We start from the raw sequence: 18,136 nt of genomic DNA, 5'->3' as shown, positions 1-18,136 counted from the left end.
AATATATATTAAACTGTATAGAATATGGCATATACCTGTATGTACATGCACGCAGATGTATTTTATGTACATGCCTACATGTGTGTTATGGGGAATTTAATTTGAACTGTATAATCTACTCACCTTTTCCTTAGCCACTGATTTTCAGAGGGAGGCCAGGCAGAAGAATAAGGGTAAGTGATACATGGTAGGTTAGAGCATTAGTGGAGTGAGAAGCCAGGGAACCTGAAATCCACAGTTATGGGAATTACAGGGCAGAGCAGATAAGAAGGTCTAAGCTCATTGAGACTTACTATATAGTACAAAGAGGGAAATATCAAGGTTAACAACCACTAATACAAATAATAGGAATAATAAGAGCAAACACTTCATACAGCCTTAAATCACGACCTTTCATTATGATTCATATTTTCAGCTATGTCTAATTCATAGTCACAGTGTGCAATACCTGTCTTCAGTGCTGTATTGTAATAGTTTTTTAGAATAAATAAAAAAAACTCACATAAAGGAGGCTTAGACACAGTAAAAATATAATCACTCCTTTAAAATGGCACTATAATGTTAGAAACATGCCTAATTTCCATGGGGGTCACAGAAAAGAGAAGCCCGAAGGAAAGGCAGGATCAGGGGACTTCTTAGAGAAGATGGCAGAAGGAGAGAGATCAGGTTGCTTCTGGGGCTTCACTGTCCACAATGCTAGTCACTAATCATGTATGGCTATATAAATTTACACTTACATCAATTACAATGGATGAAATTAAAAATTGCAATCCTCAGTTATTCTAGTTGTGCTCTGAAAGCTCAGTGCCGCAGGCAGGTAGTGGCCTATGTAAAGGAGAGACAGGAGTGGGACATTTTCATGTTTACACTTAGTTCTTCTAGAGAGTCCACAGCTTTCTAAGTTGGTAATATGGCTATTGACCTGTTGGGAAATCTCCTGGAAATCACAGATTATTCTGTTTCAAACTGGGCTAAACACTAATATGAATTCATTGGTACACACTACAGAAGAATTCACAGGTCCTTTTGGAAGATTTTTCCCCCCTGAAAGTTCTACCTCCTCTTTGTGATTCTCGATGCAACTACTTTCTTCTCACTTTTGTTTTTCCACATGGTGCTAAAATCACTACAACAATCCCAAGCTTTCCATTTGCAATCTAAACATTCTGAAGAAAAGAGCATCTGTATTTTCTCTTCATATTCCCAAACTCACAGTCCTATGTTCATACCTAGGGGTCTACTGGAGGTACACTATCTATTGACTGGTTTATGTTTGGTTTAAGTGCCTGGTGTCTGAAGCTAGGGATGTGAAATTATACTGACCTACTGAATTGAGTCAGGAGGAAGCCTAGCCCCAGGGTTTGGGATTGAGGTGACTGAAATTCAGTGGGGGAACTGTGCAAAAGCTCTTGAGAAGTGTCTAGAAAAATCAACTGCTGTCCTCTAATTGGCTCTTGGCAGTCCACAGCGTTTCCTTAGGCTGAGTTTCCTTTCAGCTATGTAAAGAGGTGAGATTATCTCTGATGTTTGTGAGTGTCTGGAGCTAGTTGTCTTAGCAGGCCCCCAAGTTTCTCCTTTGAGAGCCTCATTACACCACACACACCCTATATAACAATTTGCCTTACCTCTGTTTCAGACCTGATTCCTTGGAAATCAATTTGTTCCGAAAGGGGAATTCTAACATTCCTTTTGAACTCAGAAAAGATTTTTTTCTCTCATCTAAAACAGCAATGATTTCCTAGTTCAGAAATGTGCACACCTTGTTAAAAATAAAGGCTTTGCTGTTTACCAGGAGCCAATCCATCTCCCCAGTGGTTGTTCTGATGAGTTCAATGATATTACAACACAGTGGGAAAATATATGACCCATTGCAAATGGCATTACATTATAACCTTTAAATAATTGATTGGCAATGATATAGAATAATAACTTTCACCTAGAGCCATTTGTTTGAGGCCTTAACAATTTTCACTCTGTTGAGTCACTGACTAACCCAGAGTAGCTTGTATAATATTACTGTAGTGACTTAGCAGACAGGGGGAAATGGAGAAGATTCAAAGGATAGGCAGTAAAGGGAAAATTAGTTAGGAGTACTAAGCTTAGCAAAATAAAACACAGGGCACACAACTTGAACCTATTCATCAACCCCCAATTTACTGTTTATCTGAAATTGAAGTTTATTTGCCCTCAATTCTAGTGTTGTTTTCTTATAATAAAAAATATCCACTCTGTAGATTAAAACCATACACTTGCTGTTGTTATCATCCTGGAGGTTAGATATTTGAAATCGACGTCTGAGATAAAATCCAGATGTCTTTAGGACTTCATTCTTTGTGAGTTTCTGGGACAGAATCCATTTTTCTTTCTTCTTTTCTTTTCTGCTGCTTTTTGAGAACTGTCCAATGGCTGCTGGCCCTTCCTCCTGACCTCCTTCCATACTCACGTCTCATGCCTGAGCTCTGACTCTCCTGCTCTAGAAGGAAGAATTCTATGATGTATGAGGTCCATGTGCTATTCCAGTTAATGTCTCCATCTCAAAGTGTCTGATTTAATTACACCTGCATGTCTCTTTCACTATGTAAAGTAACGTATTACCAGACTTTGGGGGGATAAGGATGGACATCTTAACCTGGGTAGAAATGTCTAAAGATGTCTGTTTTTGACAAATAGCACTGCTCTTGAATATTCAGCCTTTTAGAATCCATGTTTCTCTCTGAATTGTGAGGTGCTGGGGCACTGTTAGTTCTGGAAAAAGGGCAGGCTTAAGTGAGAATCATATTCTTACTATCAGCACAGCCTGAGAAATAATCTCCTACAGTTTCCTATCGATGATGAACAGAGTACTGCTTCCTGTCCCAAGATTTTTGGAAGGATATGATAATTGACGAAGGTGTGTACCAGGCATCCTGCAAGCATAAGGATGCCTATGGATTGGGGGAAAGTGCTTGGCCATTAGCATATCAGAGTCTTTCTCTGCCTTTCTGGGGAAAAGCTTATTACAAAGCTCTGTAAATGTCAGATTTCTCTCAAGGTGCTCATCTGATGATTCATGCTAAAAGCTTATGCAACTTGCCCAACCTCAGACTGTCTTTCCTCAACCTCCGCACTGCTGACATTTTGGGGCAGATAATGCTTTGATGGGGAAACGTCTTTTCTTTTCAGATGTGGTGTCTCCTCTCTGTGATGGGCCAGTCATCGAGACTCCACCATACTGACTTCACACTTGGCCTAGAAGTAGCAATTTGCTGTTAGTCATTTATAATTCAATGTAAATAAAGGACATGGTCTAAGATTTGATAGAAGGGGACGGGACATTTGATGGTAAAGAGGCCTTGATTTGTTGAACCATGAATCTGACTTCTAACTTCATGGATTTTTTTCTTGTCTCTATTTTTTCTTGACCCTATTTTTTGTGTCATGTCTTAGAGAAGTATGCTTTAATCTGGATTATGCTTTGTAGTCTTGAAATGGAGGTGATGATATAATATGAAGCCCTATTGAATGGAATTCTGAAAATAAACTATGAGCCTAATAAGCATTGCTACTTGGATTGGACTTTTTTTTTGTGGTAAACTTTACTTCCATTAAATTAATTCATTCTCACATTGTCCAATATCAATGATACTGGGGCTCAGCTTTGATCCATCTGGTGGGTGGTTGGAAGCCCTAGGGCAGGATGGGCTTGGCCTGATGTTTGGGACCAAACAGCTGTGTGGTCCTGGGCAAGACCTTTTACCATTCTGACTTCCTCTTCAGGCAAAAGGCTCTGGTGGCTTGCATTTGATATATCCCTTTGGCCCCAGGTTTGTGGGTTTGTAATTCATCTATTATGATCCCTGAGATCCTACCTGCACTAGCAATAAAGCAGATCTTCAGTTCTTCCTAACTTGGGTTAGAAACTGCTGCTCTGAAGTGAGAACGTACATGTCTCCTTCCTTTCTGGAAAAACTTCACAGATGGAAATCATTCATCAGTTTTTGATGTTGGTGCTACCTCCAACATGAAGACACTTAGAAGTTCAGACAGAGTAAACAGGCATGAAGAAAGTTATTAAAGTGGAGAATGGGATTTCTTTAAAGTGTGTTGTTGTTGTTGCTGCTGTTTTTAAAGCATTTAGAGGATGCATGATTCTCATTCTTGTCAGGACTACTACAACATTCAATTAGGTAGCCAAGAAGAATGATTGGCACCCCAAGTGTTACAATGGAAACCATTGTGGAATAGTGACTTTCTGTTTCTCTCTCTCTCTCTGACTTTCTCTCAGTGCAGATGGCATGCTATGTTCAGGTTTTATCTTCCCTGCCCTTCACTAGTCAAGAAGAAACTACACTTTCCTTGGAAAAATTTCTGAATCACATGATTTTATCCTGGGGAGGCTCTTCCACATGACATCTGGACAACTGTCTTGACAGAATGACTCACTGTTTGACTGATCATTCATTCATTCTTCATTCACTGATTCATACCCATTTAGGGTTTACCCTGTGCTAGGCTCTAAAGAGATAACAGGAAATAAACTACATAAGATATCTGTCTTTATGGAACTCACATTCTATCAGACTTATGCAATCCTTGCAACTGAACTCAGTTCAACTCATCAGAGCTCCTACACAGTCACAATTCAGTTTGGGTGATGTTTTCAGAGAACCCACCTGTGCATGATGATGTGCTTGTCCATGACATCATTTCATCAGGGTTTTATATTTCATCTCTCATGATCACATCTTTGGCTACCAGGTATTGCAGGTTATAGTCATTCTTAAACAGGTAGTTGATTACAACCAAGTGATTTATGCCTTTATAGCACACTGGAGTATGTCTTATCTCTTCATACTATAGCATCCTTGGAAATGTCAATGATGATGTAAGAGGGGCACCCCTTTCCCTCCTGTTGTCATATCTATCTATCTGTCTATCTATCTATCTATCTATCTATCATCTATCTATCTATCTATCATCTATCTATCTATCTTTTATCTATCTAATATGCCTTTTGCCTAAAAGGTAAGATTATTATATATGCATGCACACATTGCCAAATGCTCTCTCTATTGGATCCAAGCTTTGGAACATATAGGCTGTATGTATTTTAAGCTTTGGAACATATAGGCTGTATGTATTTTAAGCTTTGGAACATATAAGCTGTATGTATTTTAAGTCTCATTTTATTCATTTATCTGTTCATTTACTAGGGACTAAGAAGCAGAACATAAAAATCCATAGCTAGGATTGAGTTCAAAAGTACTGAAGAAAAACTCCTCAGCAGCTTAGGAAAAGCTGGCGTGTCCATCTCTAGAGGTAGGGAGGACAGGCATTCCTGATCACATCCCTGTCTGAAAACGTTTTGAGGCCCAGCGAGGCAAATTATATTCCAGGAACTGCAAATACCTTAGAAAGGCTGATGCCCAAACAGACTTCACTTATTCATGGCTAATGAACTTCTTAATTATTAATATCCCTTAATTATTTTAAGCAGCTATCTATGCATTTTACCAATACCAAGCACCATGCTTGTCATTCAGTTGTTGAAGCTAAGCCAGAGTATATTATGTCTAAGCTCAACAATCCAAGAATCATGCCGAAACACCCACATTTTTACACAGGCCTCTTTTCCATTCCCACACTTATTGAAGTCAGTGCAAAAGACATTTACATTCTTGGCCAGTCAGAGTACTGGAATATTATTATTTATTTAAAACTCATTACTTGCATGCTTCTTTCATGGAACCAATTAAGAAGTCTCCTTAAAGACAAAGATAATTTTATACTTAGTGTAACAGTTCAGGGGGCTTTCCTAATGTGTTAGAACCCCCCCATAGGTTTTGACAGAGTTTTTTATGTCTCTTTTTTTAAAAAGGAAGGCCAGGGAATTTGGCCTCTTCTGTTATGTTCTGGTTATGCTTTTCCCCGAGAATGAAACTATGGGTGTGTTGAACGTGGGGGCTGAGGCAGGGAGTGGGAACTGACAGGGAATGTGGGTACTTAAGGTGTCAAATTTTACATGTCTGGGTTTCATTTCCACCAGACTGCACTCTGAAAATCACCGTTCTAGGCTATATGCTTACTGGAAGGGCTGGCAGGGTTTCAAAGAAATCTCTGAAATGGGGACATCAGAATCTTAAAAATTGTTGCTGGTGATAGGCTAGCTTTAAATGGAGTTCCCTGAAGTGCAGTGATATAAGAAGGGGTGGTGAGAAATGCCCCTACTGGGATTCAGCAGCCTGGAGCTTGCCGCTCAGAAGACAGGAGTTTTGTCAACTGCTGGGTCATCTTAGTATTGCTCTGAGTTTTGCTTGCTGGGTGTCAAGTTGGGTTCTGTCACCTTTAAGACACTGAGGTCTTTCTTTGTAGAGTAGACTGTTGTAGTCAGTAGCCTGTCCTGAGTCTGAGATCACTCTCCTAGATGTGCCACTGTTCTTACACTGCATTCTGTTCTGGCTTCTGGAGCAAACAGGAATCATTGCTGCCTTTCAGCGGCAGGGTATAAAACACAGCCCCTCAGGAGGGCTACAGGGAGATATTTTAAAAATCTGGCTAGAGAAGAATGAAGCGTGGTCAAATAAATGCACACATACAAACCTGCCATTGGCCATGCTCCCCTCTTTCTCCAGAATTTTAAGACAGCCCAAGCTGCAGGTATCCTTCCTTCCCTCCCAAGCTGCAGGTGTCCTCCCTTTTCCTCTCATTCTAGGGTTTGGTTTTGTTTGGTTATCATTTCAGTTTTTCTTTGTTCTTTGTTTTTACTTTATCTTGTAACATCACTAGGACCCTGTGAAAAGTGAGAGGTACTATGTGACTCATTTTTAACTTTATACAAGGAGATCTACAGCTGGATGAAGAGACTGGATTGCATAGAGTGCACAGGGCCTTGGGCTGTACCAGGAGGCAGAATCTCAGAGTTTTCTATCCACTTGAATTCAGACTGAGTGCCACCATTTGCTAGTTATAAGGCCCAGGGAAGATTGATGTCTCTGGTTAGCACTTATAAAATGGGTAAAGTAATAATACTTTTCAGAAATACGTTGATCAATGTGAAATGAGTCATAAAAGAGGAGGAGGAGGGGAGCTTGGAAGGATTTTCAAGAAGTACTTCCATACTTGCAGTGAATAAAACACTGTACCTTTAATAAACACTAGTTTTTCAGTTATTATATTCTTATTGGTATTGAGAGAAGGTTGAAATCAAGCATGTAATATGTTGTTCTATTTGCTTCTCTGGCAGTCTCTGAGTTGGCACTACTTTAGTCATTCCTTATGCTGTTTATAACAGCACCAAGGCTCAGAGAAATCAAGGAACTCCCCTACATGACATAGCCAAAAGCATTGCAATATGACTCTAGGCAACTTACCTGCAGGATGTGTGCCCTTTAACTTAGTTCTGACATGGAATATCCAGTAAAGATATATTTATTTTCTTCTTTGAACCTCATAATATCCTCAGAGGGTAGTTACTATAAGCCCTACATTACTGAGGGAGTAAAAGATATTTCAAGATGCTAAGTACCTAGGTCCAAATCTTTAGGTACAGGACATTATCAACATGTTTTTCTATTGCTATCCAAATTCATCCTTCCTTCCTTCCTTCCTTCCTTCCTTCCTTCCTTCCTTCCTTCCTTCCTCCCTCCCTCCCTCCATCCCTTCCTTCCTTCTCTGCTTCTTTCTATCTTTTCTTCTTTCCTCCTTTGCCTCTTCCTGTCTTTCTATCTTCTGCCCCCTCTTACCTTCAGTACTAAGAAGTAAAGCCAGTGTCTTACACATACAAGGAAAACAGTCTACAATTGAGCTGTATCTGCAAATTTACCTTCCAAGTTCAAGGTGATCATGAAGCACAGTAGAGTATCTAAATTTTAAAGTGTGTATTCTCTGAAATTGGGCTCAACATTCACCTAAGAGCTAAGACTCAGACCACTGAATACCTATGACTTCATGTGCTCTAGATGACTGCAGCACTGGCAATATTCACATTTTCTGATGTTACCTTGATACAAGAATTCAGATGCCTGGGGCCCATACCACATCTAAGAAATCAGAAACCCAGAGACAGAGCTTAGAAATCTGCATTGGACATGACCATGTGCTTTTGATGTGTGGCCAATGTGCAAACCACATCGAGAGTAGAGAAGAATGAAAGTTGCTGAGTGACATTTCCCTTCCAAAGGGTGCAGATTGAGTTTGTAGGAGATGCTGGTGGTAGAAGCCCTAACTCTTATTTTAGTTGCTGACTCCCTTTGAGTTCTTCAATAAGAATCAACTCAGTGAGTTTCAGTGGGCCTATTTCTTAATCTGTAGGACAAAAGAAACAGCATATGAGGTCATTGCAAGGAATACAGTGTAAACATATGCTGTACCTGTACCTGACTACCATACCTGATCCAGGATCCAAGTTTTTCTTTTTTTCTGATATATGTACAAAAGCATGCTCATGTCATGAAGAACAATGCCAGCAGAAGAAATTGACCAGTCCTAAGTATTTCCAGGCTGTGTCTGATTCACATACGTATGTGTGTGTTCATCTCTGAAATTATTATAGTTTCTAAGTACATCTCTTTTTTCTAAGTACTTCTTATATTTCTTGTTTATTCTAATTATAGAATATTTCCATTAAACTCTCAAACTGGCTATTAAAGGTCTGGTTAGCCACAGGTATGGATTGTTTCTATAATGTCCAGTCCTCCCTCAAGCTTTTCTACTTGGCTCAGAAATCAAGTTCGAGGTCAGTTTTCCAAAAATTAAACCAGACTCTTTGGGGGGGGAGTCTGCCTAGAGCAGATAGACTTCTGTAATTCAGTATCATTTATTTAGCATTTTTCAGCCTAGAGAGGTGAATCTTATAAGTTTTCTCTCATGTGTATATGCATGTGATAAGCCTGTTTGTACATGGTGTTCCCATGTGCGGTGGCAGTGCAGCTGTGTGTGCAGCTGTACATGCACGTATATGCACACATTCTGATCCATTTTATTGTATCCAGGGACAAATCCTAATGCTGTAAAACATATGGGAAGTGTCAAAGGTCATCTAGGTCAGAGAAATAACTCCATTAGTTCTAAATGGCGACTCATGCTCCCATGATTCCTCCCATAGATGCTATGCTCATTTGTAAGAAATTTCATTATTTCCAGGTTCTCACAAAATTAATTCTCATAGTAATAAAACAAAACAAAACAAAACAAAACAAAACAAAACAAAACAAAACAAAACAAAGCAAATGGCTTCCCTCTGGCTGTGTGCCAGAGAAGGAAACTCAGTAATGAAGGCCACACCAACTTCTACATTTCGGTTTATTTCTCCCTCCTCTTGGAATAAATAAACTGACTTTCTGGTATGACTCTGGACCTCAATGTCATGGTATTTAACCAGAGTCAGGATGATCTCTATGCACTGACAAGACAATTATCTTTCCAATCGTCTTCCCTGATATGATGTCAAGGTCATCAATGATTTAATCCCAGGACAGTGTGCAGTGTACAATGATTTCCTGGGGATACAAAACCAGAGTAATGTATTATCCCTGTCTTCACAGAGTTTGTAGTCTTGTTGGGCACAAATAATAATGCATTAAAAAATCCCTAAATCACACTAGACAACATAGGTCCTGAAGCTTAGTGAAACTCAAGGTGGAGCTGGAAAGCTAAATGGATGCCTAGGAACTCTAGTGAGTTTTGTTGTGTGAGTACAAAGTCATTGAGGTTGTAGGATTTCCTGCTGGATCGTCCTGATTGGGATAGATACACAAGGAGGAAAGAGAAGAGGAATGGTTTGTAACACCAGGAATTAACCTGAACTGAAGTTTGAGAGTCTGAGTAGGTAAGGTCTTGGCTCAGTCAAGGGATTATCCTCTCCTCTCCCTGTTCCTGGAATATGTGGGTAAGTGATGTAACTGCACAGTACTGGGAAGTCTTAAAAATTGAACATGTCAGAAGGACTTTTTTCACAATGGTCAGAAACTCATAAACACCTCTTCTACACTCTTGTTGATGACAAATTTCCCTATGAATTCTGGGATGCAATTTCCTCAAACTAATAGAGCTACATGAATATATCAGTGTGTCTGGGTTTCATGAGTGCAGAGATCTTTCTGTCACTGCAATCTTTTTCCTTAGTAGCATCCCTGCTATAAGTGACACCCCGAATCACACACTCATGGGACGTGTGAGATCTTGATCCTCTCACTTCACCTACTTCTATGGCCTTCTTTAAACCAGTATATGATAATCCCATCCTTGGACATTCTCAGGTTCTTTCATACACAGACCTATCATAACACTAACTGGAGTGACTATTATCTTTAAAAGGTACTCTTAATCAGTGACCTCTCCCAGCTCCCCTCCTTACTTTCCTAGTGTAGTATGATCAAGGGTCTTAGCCAATTGTCCCAGTGGGCTCTGACCTCATCTCTTAGCTTCTGCATCACTAGGCTTCTGCACTTGGATGTGTGGTCCCTTTTTGGGAGAGCAGTTAGTCATTGCTTGAGAGCATCAGTAGAGACTTACACTCCTCTGTTCATGCATCTCTGGTGGCTTTTTCACCTACATTAGAAGCAGCTTCATTTGTTAATCTGGTTCACAAAGCCAGGTGGGAGCTGCCCTCAGCTAACTTCGTAGGTTTATGTTACTGCATCAGTTACCACCTCTGCTCTAGCATTGGTCTCTTACTGTTATCGAGAGATCAGGCTCCTGTTCTCAGCTAAACCTTTGACTCTGCTGTTTCCTCCACCTGGATGGCCTTTCCCCAGGTACTTACATGGCTTTTTGCCTCCTTTCCTTCAGGTTTCCTTTTGAACATGGCTCTCTCAGACATCCCAACTCATCACTCTGTCTAAATCCCACTTGGTTCCTCCAGGGTTATTTTCCCTTACCATGCTTTATTTGGTTTCATTACACCTATTAACACATGCCATACATATGCTTATTATCTGCCTTCCATTCTGCAATACAGAACTAACATTGCAAATTTTGTTTGATTTTGATATATTTAACACACAAATTAAGAGTGGGTGTTTTTATTGACTAAACATTTTTAATAATTTTGACACCATATGTATGTATAAAATTATATACACATATACATATGCATATGAATATAATATAAATGGAGCTTCCCTAAGTTTCTTTTTCATATTCATTTCCTTTTGTTTTGTTATTTACATATTTCTAACCAGAAATATCTGGGTGATCATAGGTTTGAAACTAATCAATAGAACCTGATGGACTCACTGTTGACATACAACAGGAGACAATGACTGTTCCCTCAGAAGAATTTGTCAGTAGCTAACAGTTCAGCTGGCAAGGATTTGTCTCCATGAGTTCCTTCCATAATTCATAATTGGTTGATGACAGACCTAAGACTAGACATTTTATAGAAAGAAAAATCTTGATCATGTTCGTTTGTATGAAAGGATGGACACACACACACACACACACACACAGATCTTTGTTAACACTTTTTAAAATTTTAAACCTTTCACCTATGTGATATTTTTCAATCACAATCCACTACAGTTGATATTCTCTCCTTCACAGAAGGGAATAACAGGCTTGTCAAACAGGTCAGCCTTTATCGTAGAGCTGGGATAGAGGTTTAGGAGTCTCACTCCTGTTTCACTTTTACTGTCCTAGAAAGTCTTATATGAGCTGATAGGAATACTGAGACAGACTTGTCCTGCTGCCTTTGGAAACTGGATGGAGGTTTCAGCGGGTGGTGTTGAGATGACATGCTAGTGTATCAGCTGTGGAGAATGAGGATGGAACAGTGCTTGCTGCTGACAAGTCAAAACAGCTTTCCTGGGTGACTAAACTCAACACCCACCTTTAGATTGTCCTTGGAAGGAAAAAGGCGGAAGTGGGGAGACCACGAGAAAAAAAGTGAAAAGTTCCTCTGACAGGAGGCCAGACTTTGCTGTCAGGGCATTTCTGACTCGCCCCTTGCAGGAGTTATTACTCATAGGGCAAAGATGAGTCCTACAAAACAGACTCTTGGAATATTACTAAATGAAGAGCTAAGAGTGAAGGAAAATGCATCACCCATGTGTGAAGTTAGAGTTGATTTGTTAACCTACATTTAAAAAGTTCTGATAGAAAAATCTGTATACACAATATATTGTGATCATATTCACCCTTGATATTTTCTCCTATCCATCGATTATCCTGTTGACTCCTTTCTTCTTATCCAGTATCTCTCTTTGTTCATGGGTCACTTTGTTTTGTGTAGCTAGTCATATCCTGTGTGTTTGTGATCACAGTGGTAATCACACTCACAGAACACAGTTATTCACAGAGTTCCTTTCCACCTTCAGGTCTTATACTCTTTCTGTGATGTTCCTTTGGTCTCATAGGGGGTGATATAAATGTTTAAATTGGAGATAAGCAATAAGCACTCATATATGATCTCCATTGGCACTGTACTCAGTTGTGAATTATTATATCTATTGTGGAAGGATACATAGCAATGAATGAAGGACTCGGAATTAACCATATCGACCCATTTTGTTAGAATTTGAATGCTTGGGTGCTCAGCAGTAAAGCCACTATGAACTGAGTGACACTCCAGCCATATCAAGATTCTATGAACATGGCTGAGGACTTAATGAGAGATCTGCTTTGGGGGAGATTTCCACTAACAGTGAACAGTACAAGTTCAAGCTGCAGTTAAAGGTGGGATTTGATGACCCAGTGGGTTCTGGCATTCTGTTATCACAGAGATGCAGGACTCATGAAGGGAGGGTACATTTGTGGTAATATAATGTGTGGGATCATGGCAGTCATCCCTGAAATCTGACTGAACTTTTGCATTCTCTTGCCAGCTTAATTTGAGAGGTGTTCCTAACCCAAGATTTATAAGCTATCAGATGTTGGCTCTGCTCACAGATTTGTTTTGGATTATCAAGGAAGATCATCTGTCCAAACTTACTCAGTTTGGGCATGGCAGACAGTTTTTGAGTGTCTGCCAACAAACATCTTCAAGTCAGAACACCCCAGTTCTACTAGATTCTAATGATGGAGGCTGAACGGGTCAGTTACTTACTGGCTTAGCCACTTTTGCAGAAGGACAAACAAACAAAGTTTCTCCTTCTTCCTTAAAAGAGAAATACATGACTTGGGTTACATGGAATTAAAATCCTCCAAGACAAGACAGCCAACTTGAAACCACAAGGGAACGGCAGAAGTGTGAAGTTGAGAGAGATAAATCAAATGTCTTGACATACTTACCCTATTCAATCATCTACAGAGCCCTTCACTCCAACCAACTGGCTACACATACTATTTTTCTTCAAAATTGAAGCAGGCAGTCTAATCTTACCTGCTTTTGGTATTTTCATTCTCAGAAGAATTGTAATCACCCACATTACTCAACACTGGTCTGATTTGCAAGTTTCTTTTGAGACTTGGTATAGCACTCTCAAGATATAGATAATGAGGGCTTGAAAAATCAATCCCCAAGGAGCTCAAGTTAGGAAAGCATTATTTGTTAACCTTTCTTCTCTGACTGTGGTGTGGGATTAAGAACTATTGCCTTATAGACAGATGCCCATTTACCCTAGACAGGCAAGTAGACTCTAAATCATATAGAATTAGAAGTCAAGCTTAGAAAAAATGGAGTGATTGTGTTTTATAACAGATACAGACTTAGGAGACAAATAAGCTTAGCTTCTCAACTGCAGGGTAAATTCAGATAGGTAACCTTGTTGGCAAGTGAAGAAACTGAGGCATAGTTAATTAATGTGCTTCAGAATAAGGCTCCAAGAAGGTAGCATTTGAAATCTTGGAGGAAAAGAGGGGACAAACTATATCTGTGCCTGGGGAAGAGTCTTCCAGACAAAGAAACAGTGACTTAAAAACTCAAGTAGAGAGAAATTCCATGTATTAGATGAGAGAACATCAGTCCCATAAAGGTGATACAAAGTATAAGTCCTCCTGAGTGCGCATAATAATTTCATTGATTTTTCATTTCTTCTGAGAATAATATGTGGGCATTTCCTCATCATGGTCATCATTGATTGTGCCTTACATTTGGGGTCTTTGTAATGATAAGACTCATAGTTTATTTCAATTTACCCACAATCACAGTAGATCTTTGGAAACTTTAGCAAGCTGAAAGTTTCCAAACATTAGCTCAGAATAGCTCTTCCAGTTGCCTGTGTTAGAAATTGCAAAAATAATAGTAACATAAGTCTTTGGTTAGTTGCCAATGACCCAAGCTTTGAAGTCCTTCTGGGATATTCACATTCCTTCACAGCATGCATGCCTTAGCTATCACATGGTCCTCCTGGTTCTGCTTTCACCTGTACCCTCAATCTGAACATGTTTCATCTACCAGTTAGAGAGTCCATGTAGCTATTTTCTGTCTCTCAACTAGTCTTCCCCATGACAAATCCAAGTCTGACTTTCTGCTGTTCATACCCTACCATATGGTTTTCAGTTTAGCCTCAAAACAAATTGAACACTTATCATCTTGGCCTATAGGGCCTATAAGATGTGGAACTGAGCCTGGCCACCTTTCCACCTCATTACTAATCTTTCCATCACACCACCACAGGCTAATACTATTCCTGGAGGCCTTCAGATTACAATGTCTTTGCACAGAATTGGACACTGTTCTCTTGACTCCCTACCTGGATAATGCCATAACAGATAGGATTCTATTCAAGGGGGTGTTTTCTGATCACTTACCTTAGGTAGTGTGCTTTACTCCTATCTCTGTGTACTTTCTCACAGCACCCAGCTTTGATTTCCCTTATTCTCTTTATTCTCATACATCATTGAATTTAAAAAAAATAGAGCATGTATACCCCTTTTGCATATTCCATGTTAAGTGCCTGAGGACAGGGATGAGAAGTTCCTTACTTTATTGAGCACAGAGTCTCACATTCAATGAACAACTGGCATTAGTGAAGTCATACAAGAATAATGCAATATTTGGGATTTTCTTTTCTTCACATTCATTTTGGCATTTAACAACAAGAAAGTATACTATGGAGGTGATCAGGCTTAAAGTGCATTAGGTTTTATTGATTGAAATAAAGCTTAAATCCATTTTTAGTAAATGTTGAAATAACCTGTTAGCCTACTTTCCCCACAAGTTCTCCAAAGCACTCATTTAGGGGAAAAACTACCTTTACATGAGACTTATTCTTTGTTCAGATCCCTGGATCCCTGAAAATGCTTATATGGTTGAAAATGGCAAAGTCAACAGGTCAATACTTATTGAGTGGTGGATCTGCAGGTTTACATATCCGTGCAAAAAGTTCCACTGTAGCTGTAGTCTCAGAAGGTGTGAACTCACACTATAAAATTCACATGCATTGGAGAGAAATACACAGAGGTGCAACTGGAGAGTAAGATGTCCAGTTTGGTTAGAGAGGAGATGCTGATTACATAAGAGTAGGTCCCCAATTCAGTGGACACACACGCACACACACACACACACACACACACACACACTCATTCTCTCTCATACACACAGACTCATTCTCTCTCTCTCTCTCTCTCTTCTCTCTCTCTCTCTCTCTCTCTCACACACACACACACACACACACACACACACACTCATTCTATCAGTTCTGTTCCTTTAGAGAACTCTAGCACCCTAGCTAATGCCACATATATGTTTTTTTCCAGAGTAAGTATTCTTCTGGTAGAGTTATAATCAGAGACACATTTTTTTCTATTTTCCTCCCCTTTACTCTCAAGCCCATACCAGAGAATCTTGTTTGTTAATTACCACATTAAATACAGAGAATACACCTACGAATTAGAGGTCTTTCTAAGGCTTTGAGTCACACAGCTCTGGATTTATTTGTGACATCATACCAACTCCTCATTTGAAGACTGGTTACTTTCTTTCTAAATTTTCCTTCATCCTCATGAGACAAGGCCTGTGGGCCTCTATTGCAACAGACCTTCCTCCATGGTAAACAGGAGTGGTAGGTACAGTGGTAGTGTACAGTTGTTCACACTGTCTTTATTTGTTCCCTTTTCTGATCTGCTTCTGAGCACAGAGAAGTCAGAAAACTTGTGTTGAGTCTGGCAGAAACCTTAAAGTTGGAGGAGGCTGATGCTCTAATCATTACTTAGAAAAGAGCCACTGGCTACTCAGGAATCGCCAGTTTGGAGTTAAGGAAGAGTATACCTTTACACTGAGCCATTGAGATTTACATTTTTATTTATCATAAAAGCTAACATTGTTTTACTGTCTTTATGTGAGCTTGAACAAGCCCCTTAACCCTTCTAATGCTGTGCATCCACCATCAGTCAGGATTCCTCCAAAGAGGGGGTCTATTCCAATATAATCAACTTATACACTCAAAAGAGGAAATCAAGGAAAAGTAACTTATAAAGATGTGGCCAGAGCTAGGGACATGTCCAAGGGCCATTAAAGCATCCCACAACTAGTAACTGCTATAAGCCATTATCATTTAAAGCCTATGTCTTAGTCCATTTATTGTCACTGTAAGAGAATAGGGCACGCTGAGTAATTAAGAACGAAAACCATTACTTATCTCAAGAATTTGGGAGATGGGAGGTATCAGGAGAAGAGCTTTCACGAAAGGGCAGTACAACATGTATGAAGAGAGAAAGCACAATTACAAAGGAACAGATTTGTTTGACAACAGTCTTAATAGAAATTTTAATCCACTCTTGAGGGTTACAGATCTGTCACTCAAATTCCTCCAATTAGGTCCAAATTTCCAACATTAATACACTGAAGATCAAGCTTCCAACACATGATCTTTTGCTTATAACCCCCCAAGACATACTCAGACCTCTCCTCTACCCACCTAACTCATTTATACACCATCCCAAGTGCACCATTATGTCCCAATAGCCCCCAAATCTTTAATTCATTTGAGAACTACCTCCATAGTTAAGTCCAAAGAATCATCTAAATCCCAAGTGGATACAAAACAGCATCTTTATCCTATAGCAAATTCCCTCTGTTGGGATAAACACTAAACAGTAGATCCTAGGCAAAAACTACCTTGAGAGAGCTACAGCTGCTAATGCAATATTATATGCACCTCAAGGTCTGACAGACAAAGAAGATAGCTTTCCTTCTGCTAGCCATTCCTTCTACCAATGGCTTTTATTGACTAAATCTAACCAGAAGCCAGAAGGCAAAGACTAAACTTATGTGATCTTTGAGAGATTCCTTGAGTGTGGGTCAGGTACAGAAGGGCAGTATATATCATATATTATACAAATATATTATGCATAAGTTTTTTCTCTAAAGTTTGGAAATACTCATAACCTACCCTCTGAAAACAGAAGCCAAAAGAGAATAAACTCCAAATAGAATACAGTTCTTTATATATTTCCCTGTCATCTGCTGTGGAATGACTATCCACCAATTTAAAACATGATTTCCACAAAATTCTCTTTAATGCATGTGCACTTTTATGTGTGCGCAAGTGTATGTGCATTCAGGTAGGTAGGCACACTTGTATATGTATGAAGAAGATAAAAGACAACTTCAGGTATCATTCCTCAGATGCCACTTACTTTTTTTCCTGAGATAGGGTCTTTCACTGGCCTAGGACTCCCTAACTAGGCTAGGCAAGATATTCAATGAGCCCCAGGGAACTATGTCACTACCTCCTCAGCATTGGGATAGCAAGCATGGAACTGAACACAGGTTTTTTTTGTCTTTGTTTTTTTTTTTTTTTGGGTGGGATTCTTGGTTTTGAATTCAGGTTTTCATGTACATGACAAGCAGTTTATCAGCAAGCCATCTCCCCAGTTCCTTCATGATACTTTCTTTGGTTGTTTTACTCTTCCATCATTGTTGACATGCTTGTTAGTGCCAGCATATTTTCCAGCACAGGTTTTATTTTGATACTTCCTGGAAGCTGGCATCTTCGCATCTTGACGATTTATGCTTGACTATAGGTGGGGCTTGAGAAAGTATCTAGTTTCAAGATCCTTGGAAGATTCTTCTTCCTCGTTTTCAGCCACTCATTGTTTTCATCCCAGGCTCATATTGCGAGAAACTTTTCTGTTTTCCCACTGCAGTACACAGATATGTCAAAAGTATTTTGCTCACTGGGAACCTGGGTTTCATCACCTCTTTTTAAATATCTGATTCTCAGATTATTGAATAGATTTACTACTTCCCAAATGGAAGGGGACAGCCTTTTCAAAT

This window comes from Grammomys surdaster, unplaced genomic scaffold, assembly GCF_004785775.1.
Source record: "Grammomys surdaster isolate TR1022 unplaced genomic scaffold, NIH_TR_1.0 125974, whole genome shotgun sequence".
Classification (NCBI taxonomy): domain Eukaryota; kingdom Metazoa; phylum Chordata; class Mammalia; order Rodentia; family Muridae; genus Grammomys; species Grammomys surdaster.
The sequence above is the reverse complement of the archived record's forward strand: the minus strand, read 5'-3'. Positions refer to the sequence as shown.